The sequence below is a fragment of the Halichoerus grypus genome, chromosome 8 (genome assembly GCF_964656455.1).
Source record: "Halichoerus grypus chromosome 8, mHalGry1.hap1.1, whole genome shotgun sequence".
Lineage (NCBI taxonomy): Eukaryota > Metazoa > Chordata > Mammalia > Carnivora > Phocidae > Halichoerus > Halichoerus grypus.
In genome coordinates this window covers 99703005-99712379 of record NC_135719.1, presented here as the reverse complement: position 1 = coordinate 99712379, position 9375 = coordinate 99703005, and the positions used below count along the sequence as shown (strand labels likewise).

At 38.3% G+C, this 9375-nt stretch overlaps 1 pseudogene; it reads right to left on the bottom strand.

Annotated features, from left to right (window-relative positions):
* Positions 1–1829: 1829 nt before the first annotated feature.
* On the bottom strand, positions 1830–2438 carry LOC118547814 (ran-specific GTPase-activating protein pseudogene; annotated as a pseudogene).
* Positions 2439–9375: the final 6937 nt, after the last annotated feature.

The window sequence follows — 9375 nt, the reverse complement described above, 5'->3', positions numbered from 1 at the left end:
TGGTATTTTGATAGGGATTGCATTAAATCTGTAGAGAGCTTTGGCTAGTATGGACATTTTCACAATATTGGTTCTCCCAATCCATGAACATGGCATATCTTTCTATTTGTGTCCTCTTCAGTTTTGTTCATCAGTGTTATATAGTTTTCAGAGTACATTTCTTTCACCTCCTTGGTTAAGTTTACTCATGCATTTTATTATTTTGGTGCAATTGTAAATAGGATTGTTTTCTTAATTTCTTTTTCTGCTACTTCATTTTTAGTGTTTAAAAATGCAACAATTTCTGTATATTGATTTTGTATCCTGCGACTTACGGATTTCATTTATCAGTTCTAGTAGTTTTTTTGGTGGACTCTTTAGGGTTTTTTACATATAATATGTTATCTGCATGTAGTGCAAGTTTTACTTCTTCCTTACTGATTTGGATAAATTTTATTTCCTTTTGCTGTCAGATTGCTGTGGCTAGGACTTCTAGTACTATTTTGAATAGAAGTGGTGAGAATGGACATCCTTGTCTTGTTTCTGATCTTAGGGAAAAGCTCTCAGTTTTTTTCCCATTGAGTATGATGTTAGCTATAGGTTTTTCATGTAAGGCCTTTATTATGTGGAGGTATGTTCTCTCTAAATCTACTTTGTTGAGAGTTTTTATCATGAATGGATGTTGTACTTTGTCAAATGCTTTTTCTGCATCTATTGAAATGATCAAAGAGTTTTTATCCTTTCTCTTATTGATGTGAAGTATCGCACTGACTGATTTCTGAATATTGAGTTAACCTGGATCCCAGTAATAAATCCCACTTGATCACAGTGAATGATTTTTTAAAATGTATTGTTGGATTTGGTTTGCTAGTATTTTGTCAAGGATTTTTGCCTCAATGTTCATCAGAGATTTTCACCTATAGTTTTCTTTTTTAATGGTGTCTTTCTCTGGTTTGGGTATCCAGATAATGCTGGCCTCATAGAATCAATTTGGAAGTTTTTTTCCTCTTCCAGTGTTTGGAGAAGTTTGAGAAGAATAGGTATTCACTCTTCTTTAAATATTTGTTAGAATTCATATATGAAGCCATCTGGTTGTGGACTTTTTTTTTTGTTGGGAGTGTTTTTTCTTTTTTTTCTTTTTTTTAAATTACTGATTCAATTTCATTGCTAGTAGTTAGTCTGTTCAAATTTTCTGTTTCTTTCGGTTTCAGTTTTGGTAGTTTACATGTTTCTAGGAATTTATCTATTTCTTCTAGGTTGTCCAATTTTTTAGCATATAATTTTTCATAATATTCTCTTATAATCCTTTGTATTTCTGTGGTGTCACTTGTTTTTTTTTCTTTCATTTCTGATTTTGTTTGAGTCTCCCCCCGATTTTTGATGAGTCTTGTTGGGTTTATCAATTTTGTTGATCTTTTCAAAGAACCAACTCCTGGTTTCATTGATCTGTTCTATTGTTTTTTTAGTGTGTATATCTTTTATTTCTGCTCTAATGTTTATTGTGTCCTTCCTTCTGCTGGTTTGTGGTTTTGTTTTTTGTTCTTTTTCTAGCTCCTTTATGTATAAAGTTAGGTTGTTTGAGATTTTTCTTGCTTCTTGATAGGCCTGCATTGCTATAAACTTCCCTCTTGGAACTGCTTTTGCTGCATCTCCATGATTTTGGATAGTTGTGTTTTCTTTTTTTGTTGTTGTTGGAATTCAGTTCTTTATATAAAGTCCCTTGTAAAAACAAAACAGAATAAAAACAAACTGAAAAGAAGGGGCAGGGCAAAATTTAAAAAAAGGAAAAGGAGGAAAAGAACGGAAGGAAGAGAAGTCAAGGGGAGGTGTCTTATTGCTCCTCTGCTCCAGCCTTGCTCTTGGCATCTTCCGACTCCTTGCTCTCCTCCTTCGTGGAGAGAGCTTCTAGCTTGTCACCTTCTCGGCATCGTCGTTTTTGCCCAACCCTTTCTTTTCTCTCTCCTCGATCTCTTTCCTGCATTCTTCAAACTTTGTTTTGAATTTCTGTGCATTTTCAGCATTTAGGAAGCGGATGGCCAGCAGCTCTGGCTTGGGGCACTCGTCGGCAAAGTCAGCGTGGGTGTTCCAGACCCAGGCACGGTCACTGCCCGCGATCGGCTTCAGTTCTATCATCGGCGTGATATAATGGTTGGCACTTATCTTCAGGGTCTTGTCCCTCCTCATGAGGAGGTGGATGGTCCCTTTCTCCTTATGCTTCAGAAGCTTGACGTCACCAGTGCCTCGTTCCTTCCATTCTGGGAGATCATTCTCTGAAGCGAATCGGAATAGCTTCGCCCGCATTTTAAAAAGTTCTTCATCTTCTTCCAGTGTTTTAATTTCCTGCTTGGGAAGAGAAACTATAGGCTCAAACTGGGGATCGTGGTTGGACTCATCTGCATTCTCAGTGGAGGTGTCATGGTCCTCACGGGTGTCCTTGGAGGCCGCCATGGGGGTGCGGCAGCGGCAGCGGCTCGGTTGGCTGGTAGTCGCTTGCTCTGCGGCCCCTCCGCGGCTGGTTGCAGCTCCTCCCCTCCGCGTGTGGCCCGGGCGCCTCCCACCCTCCCGCTCTTCCCTCCGCCCCGCCACCCGGCGATAGTTGTGTTTTCATTTTGATTTCTATCCATGTATTTTAAATTTCCTCTTGGGTTTCTTGGCTGACCCATTCATTGCTTAGTAGCATGTTATTTAACCTTTATGTATTTGTGCTCTTTCCAGAGTTTTTCTTGTGGTTGACTTCTAGTTTGATAGCATTATGGTCAGAAAAGATGCATGGTGTGACTTTGATCTTGTTGGATTTATTGAAACTTGTTTTGTGGCCTATTATGTAATCTATTCTAAAGAATGTTCCATGTGCACTTAAAAAGATTGTGTATTCTGTACCTTTAAAATGGAATGTTCTGGATATATCTGTGGAATCCATGTGGTCGAGTGTGTCATTCAAAGACCCTCTTTCCTTGTTGATTTTGTTTGGATCATCTATTCATTGATGTAAATGGGGTGTTAAAGTCCCCTACTATTATTGTAGTAGTATCAATGAGTTCCTTTAGGTTTGCTATTAACTGTTTTATGTATTTGAGTGCTCCCACGTTGGGTACATAAACTTTTACAATTATTATATCGTCTTGTTAGATTGTCCCCTTTATATAATATCCTTCTTTGTCTCTTGTTACGGTCTTTGTTTTAATGTGTATTTTAACTGGTGTACCCATTGCTTCCCTGGCTTTCTTTTGACATCCATTTGCATGATAAATATTTCTCCATTCCCTTACTTTCAATGTAAGTAGGCTTGAAATTATCTCTTATATATAGCATATAAATTGGTCTTGTTTTTAAATCCATTCTATCACCCTATGTCTTTTGATTGGAGTGTTTAGTCCATTTATATTCAAAGTAATTATTGGTAGGTATGTATTTATTGCCATTTTGTTACTTTTTTTTTTAAAGATTTTATTTATTTATTTGACAGAGAGAAACAGTGAGAGAGGGAACACAAGCAGGGGGAGTGGGAGAGGGAGAAGCAGGCTTCCCACTGAGCAGGGGAGCCCGATGTGGGGCTCGATCCCAGGACCCTGGGATCATGACCTGAGCTGAAGGCAGATGCTTAATGACTGAGCCACCCAGGCGCCCCACCATTTTGTTACTTTTTGTGGTTCTTTTATAGTTCTCTGATCCTTTCTTCTGTTGATCTCTTCTCTCATGGTTTGCTAGCTTTCTTTAGTAATATATTTGGATTCCTTTCTCTTTATACTTTGCATATCTATTACTATGTTTTGATTTGTGGTTATCATTCAGTTTATATATAACATCTGCATATAGCAGTCTATATTAAGTTGATATGTGAACCTTTCTTTATTCCTCTCACCCCACATTTTAGGTAAGTGTTGTCATACCTTTTATTTTGTGTGTACCTGGACTGATATACTTATTTTTGTTTTAAGTATTTTAAGATATACTTATTTTTACTGCTTTTGTACTTCCTACATTTCTGATTTATGGTCTTTACTTTCCACTTGACAAGTCCCCTTTAACATTTCTTGTTGGGCTGGTTTAATGGTCATGAACTCCTTTAGCTTTTGTTTGGGAAACTCTTTATCTCTCCTTCTATTCTGAATGATAGCTTTGCTGGGTAGAGTATTCTTTGCTGCACATTTTTCCCTTTCTGCACTTTAAATATATCATGCCACTTTCTTCTTGCCTGCAAAGTTTCTGTTGAAAAATCCACTGATGGCCTTACGGGGTTTTCATTGTATGTAACTGTCTTCTCTTCTGTTGCTGCTTTAAAAATTTTTTCTTTATCATTATTTTTTGCCATTTAAATACTCTGTGTCTTGGTGTAGACCTCCTTGGGTTGATTTTTTTGGGGAATCTTTGTGCCTTCTGGATGTGGATATGTTTCTCTCCTCAGATTAGGAAAGTTTTCAGCTTTTATTTCTTCAAATAAATTTTCTGCCCCCTTTTCTCTCTCTTCTTCTGGGATCCATATACGCAAATGTTATGCTTGATAGAATCACTGTGTTCCCTATGTCTATTCTGATTTTGCGTAATTTTTTCTCTCTCACCTACTCAGGTTGATTACTTTCCATTACTCTGTCCTCCAGGTCACTAATTCATTCCCTGTCTCTTCTAGTCTACTTATTCTGTCTAGTGTATGTATGTATGTATGTAGGTATGTATTTATTTATTTAAAAATTTTAAATTTAAATTCAGTTAACATATAATGTATTACTGGTTTTAGAGGTAGAGGCCTGTGCTTGATCAGTCTTATATAATACCCAGTGCTCCTTACATCACATGCCCTCCTTAATGTCCATCACCCAGTTACCCCATACCTCCACCCCCTTCCCCTCCAGCAATCCTCAGAATGTTTCCTATGATTAAGAATCTCTTATGGTTTATCTCTCTCTCTGGTTTCATCTTGTTTTATTTTTTCCTCTCTTCCCCTATCGTTCTCTGTTTCTTAAATTCCACATATTAGTGAGATCATATGATAATTGTCTTTCTCTGGTGGACTTATTTCGCTTAGCATAATACCCTCTAGTTCCATCCACATCATTGCAAATGGCAAGATTTCATTTTTTGATGACTGTGTAATATTCCATTACCACCTCTTCTTTATCCATTCATCTGTCAGTGGACATCTGGGCTCTTTGCATAGTTTGGCTATTGTGGACATTGCTGCTATAAATATTGGGGTGCAGGTGCCTCTTTGGATCACTACATTTGTATCTTTGGGGTAGATACCCAGTAGTGCAATTGCTGGGTCATAGGGTAGCTCTATTTTCAACTTTCTGAGGAACCTCCATACTGCCATTCTGTTACTTTTTGTAACTGTTTTTCAGAGTGGCTGCACCAGCTTGCATTCCCACAAACAGTGTAGGACGGTTTCCCTTTCTCTGCATCCTCACCAACCCACTCCTGGGCTCACTCTTTGTAGCTGGCTTCCCTGCTCTGATGCCTGAGAGCTCTGTTACACACAGGCACCCCTGGTCTTCCTGTGACTCTGAGGGGCCTGAGACCACACTGTCCCAGCTAGGGTTCTGCCCCTGCTTAGCCTCCTAAGTGATGTCCGTCACTGGAGCAGACTTCTAAATATTTCCAATTTAGTGCTCTGCCGCTCTATCACTTGCTGGTAGCTGACTGACGGAGGCTCCCTCCCCCCACAGTCTATGTTCCCATATATTGCCTCGGATTCACTTCTCTGCACCTCCTACCTTGCAGAAAGTGGTCACTTTTCTATTCAAAATGTTGCAGCTATTCTTTTCTTTGATCTCTGGTTGAGTTCATAGAGTGTTCAGAATGATTTGATATCTATCTAGCTGAATTCCTGGGACCAGACTAAACTAAGGTCTCCTACTCCTCTGCCATCTTGGACTCTCCCCATCCAGTGTATTTTTAATTTCATGTATTGTATTCTTCATCTCTGATTGGTTCTTTCTTATCTCTTTGTCAAAGGTCTCAGAGATGTCCTCCACTTTTTTTTCCAATTCCAGTGAGTATCTTTATGATCATTACTTTAAATTCTCTAGCAGGCATAATTACTTTTATCCATTTTAAAATGCTTAGGCCTTGGGGTGCCTGGGTGGCTCAGTCAGTTAAGCAGCTGCCTTTGGCTTAGGTCATGATCCCGGATCCTGGGATCTAGCCCCACATCTGGCACCCTGCTCAACAGAGAGCCTGCTTCTCCCTCTTCCTCTGCCTGCCACTCCCCCGCTTGTGTTCTCTATCTCTCTGTCAAATAAATAAATAAAATCTTTAAAAATAAAATAAAATAAAATAAAATGCTTAGGCCTCTTGCTGTGGTTTTGTCTTATTCTTTCACTTGGGACATATTTCTCTGTCTCCTCATTTTGTCTAACTCTCTGTGTCTATTTCTATGTGTTAGGAAAGTCTGCTATATCTCTCGCTCCTGAAAGCAATGGCCTTATGGGGAACAGGTCCTGTAGTGCCAATGCAGTGTCCCCTGTTCACCAGAAGCTGGACTTCAGGGGTATCTCCTGTATGTGTTGCATTCACCCTGCTGTTTTGCCTTGGCTGCTTTTTCTTTCAGTCCATTTGTCTACAGTGTCTCTCTTTGCCTATTGTGGGCAGTGTTTGGTTTCTTTTGGTTAGTGGACTAGTCTGGGACCCCCTTGGGCTTGAGTTGGGTCAGACCAGGCATTTGCCAGAGAGGCAATAGTACCAAACTGCAGGGCACTTTCCCTGTGTCTTCCACTGAGACGTTCTCATTAGTGGGCAGGGCCTATAATCAGACCAACTGTCTGCTCCCAGCCCCTGGCTGGGGGTGTCATGTGACTGCTGTGTGTGGTTATCTTCCCTCACTCCAGGGTAGGATTCACTTTGGAGTGGTGATGGTCCCTATCAGGGCTGCTTGCACACTGCCAGGCTTGTGACCCTGGTTTGAATGGACTTCAGCTAAGAGCATAGTAGGGGGACTGGGCCAGCTGGGATGGGGCACAGAATTTTAACAAGGTGTACACCAATCTGCTTGTGAAATGAGACTTGCAGTCTCCACCACTGCTGCTGCCACCACTGCAATGGGGACCAAGGCCCTGCACAGTGTGTGGGCCAGTAGATGCTTTGTTGGCAAGGTTTGCTTTAATCTTCTTGGTAGAGGACCTGCAGTTTTGGGACTGAGGCAAGTATGACTAGAAAAGGCAGATCTGCCAAAGCCTGGGGTGGGGAGGCAGGGCTTGGTGTAAACATGTTAGATAGTGAATGTTGTTGTGGAGGTGGTTCTCTCAGGTAGCCATATGTTTATGCCTGGGGTTGGTTGTTCAGCAATATGTTGATTAACATCCATATACTTGTGAATTTTCCTGTTATCTTCTTGTAATTGATTTCTAATTTCATACCATCGTGATTAGCAAAGATGCTTGATATGATTTCAGTTTTCTCAAATGTTTAAAAAACTTGTTTTGTCAGATAACATATGATCTATCCTAAAGAATGTTTTGTCTGTGTTAGAGAAGAATGTTTATTTTCTTGCTGTTGGAAAGAATGTTCTATATGCGTCTGTGAGGTCCATATGATCTAAAGTGTAGTTCAAGGCCAAGTTTTCTTATTAATTTTCTATCTGGATTATCTATTCATTAATGACGGTGGAGTAATCGACTCATTTACTTTTATTGTATTGTTGTCTACTTATCCCTTCGGATCTCTTCATATTTGTTTTGTATATTTAGGTATTCTGATATTGGGTGCATAAATATTTATAATTGTTAGATCCAAATAACAATGCTTCTTAGAGTTTGCAAGTCAATGCATCATCAGTCCCCTATCTACTTCTTCCAGCATATTCTAATGAATGATTTCCTTTGCTCACTTAGCCTTTCCTCTTGCCACAGCAGATTTTTCTTACAGTTTTTAGAATTTTCTTTCTATTGTTACTCCCTTGGATGCTTTCTCAATTAGATGCTCTCTCCTATAAAACCCTTTTGGTCCTATTACTCCAGGTAAAATATATTTTCTCTTCACTACTTAACAATATTTTCTACAATTTTTATATTTGTTTATTCAGTTTCTCCCAATGGACTGTGAGATTCACAAGGATAGGAAACAATGTATTTTTGTGTTCTTGTTTCCTCAATACCTGGCAATGTCCCTAGAGTACATAGATACTCAATAAATATTTTTTGAGGTAATAATTATTTCCAAAAATTAAGTAGAATTGGAAGTAAAATTGTGGGCAAATAGTATGCACATTTTAGAAATATTTGATATTTACTTTCAGATTATCCAGAATAAAGTTTGTATCGATTCAAACTTCTGCCAGTAATGTATGAAGCTATCCATTTAATAATACTTTCACTTTTGGGAGGTATTAACTTTAAAATAAATATTTGCTAATGTTACATTGGTATTTTAATTTTTATTTTAGAAGTGAACTTGATCTCTTTTATATATTTATTGTTCACTTATTTTTCTTCTATAATTTTTTTATTCATGTCCTTTGTTAATTTTTCTATTGTTACCTTTATATTGATTTCTAAAATCTTTTAGTACATTAAATATAGGTCTTTGTCTATGTGATAGTTTGCACTTATTTTTCCTAGATTTTCATTGCACTTTAATTTTATTTTTAATTCACAGAGATTTTAGAATTTTATGGCATCTATCCCCACCCTTTCACTGAAACTGCTCTTACTAAAATTACCAATAATCTTATAGTTATTATATCCAGTGGGCATTTTTCAGACTTCACCTTATTTGATATACTGAGAACAAAGCAATATAGGTCACAGTTTAGATATTTGGTTTACATTGATTTGAAATATCTCTGCCACTTCTAAATGATAGCTTTCCAAGTTATTATAATAAAAAATGAAATTAAGGGCTACTTTGCAAATTTGTTTGTGCTAACATTAAATGCAAATCATCATGTAGAAGCCTTTCAGCAAATCCCTCTGGTTTTATGATTATGGAAATGAGTCAAATATTGTGTGAAACCAAATGCCAGACCTGAATTAGAAATAAAGAAACTAGCTCTAGAGATTGAGAAAGAGTTGGAGTACAGCATTCCAAGCAGAAATCAGAAATATGGGGTTCTGAAAGAATGTTGTATTAGTTTCCTAGAGCTGCTGTAATAAAGTACCACATACTGGGTTAAAACAACAGAACTTTACTCTCTCACAGTTTTAGAGGCTTGAAGTCCCAAATCATTGGCAGAGCCATGCTCCCTCTGAAGCCTGCTTCTTTCAGCTTCTGGTAGCCCTAGGTATTCCTTGCCTTATGGCAGCATAACACAAATCTCTGCCTCCATCTTCTCATGAACATTTTCCCTCTGTGTCTTTTCCCCCTCTTTTTATAAGAACCATTTGACCTGATTACATTTGCAAAGATCCTTTTACCAAATAACGTCACATTCATGGTACCCAACACATCTTTTTGGGATACACA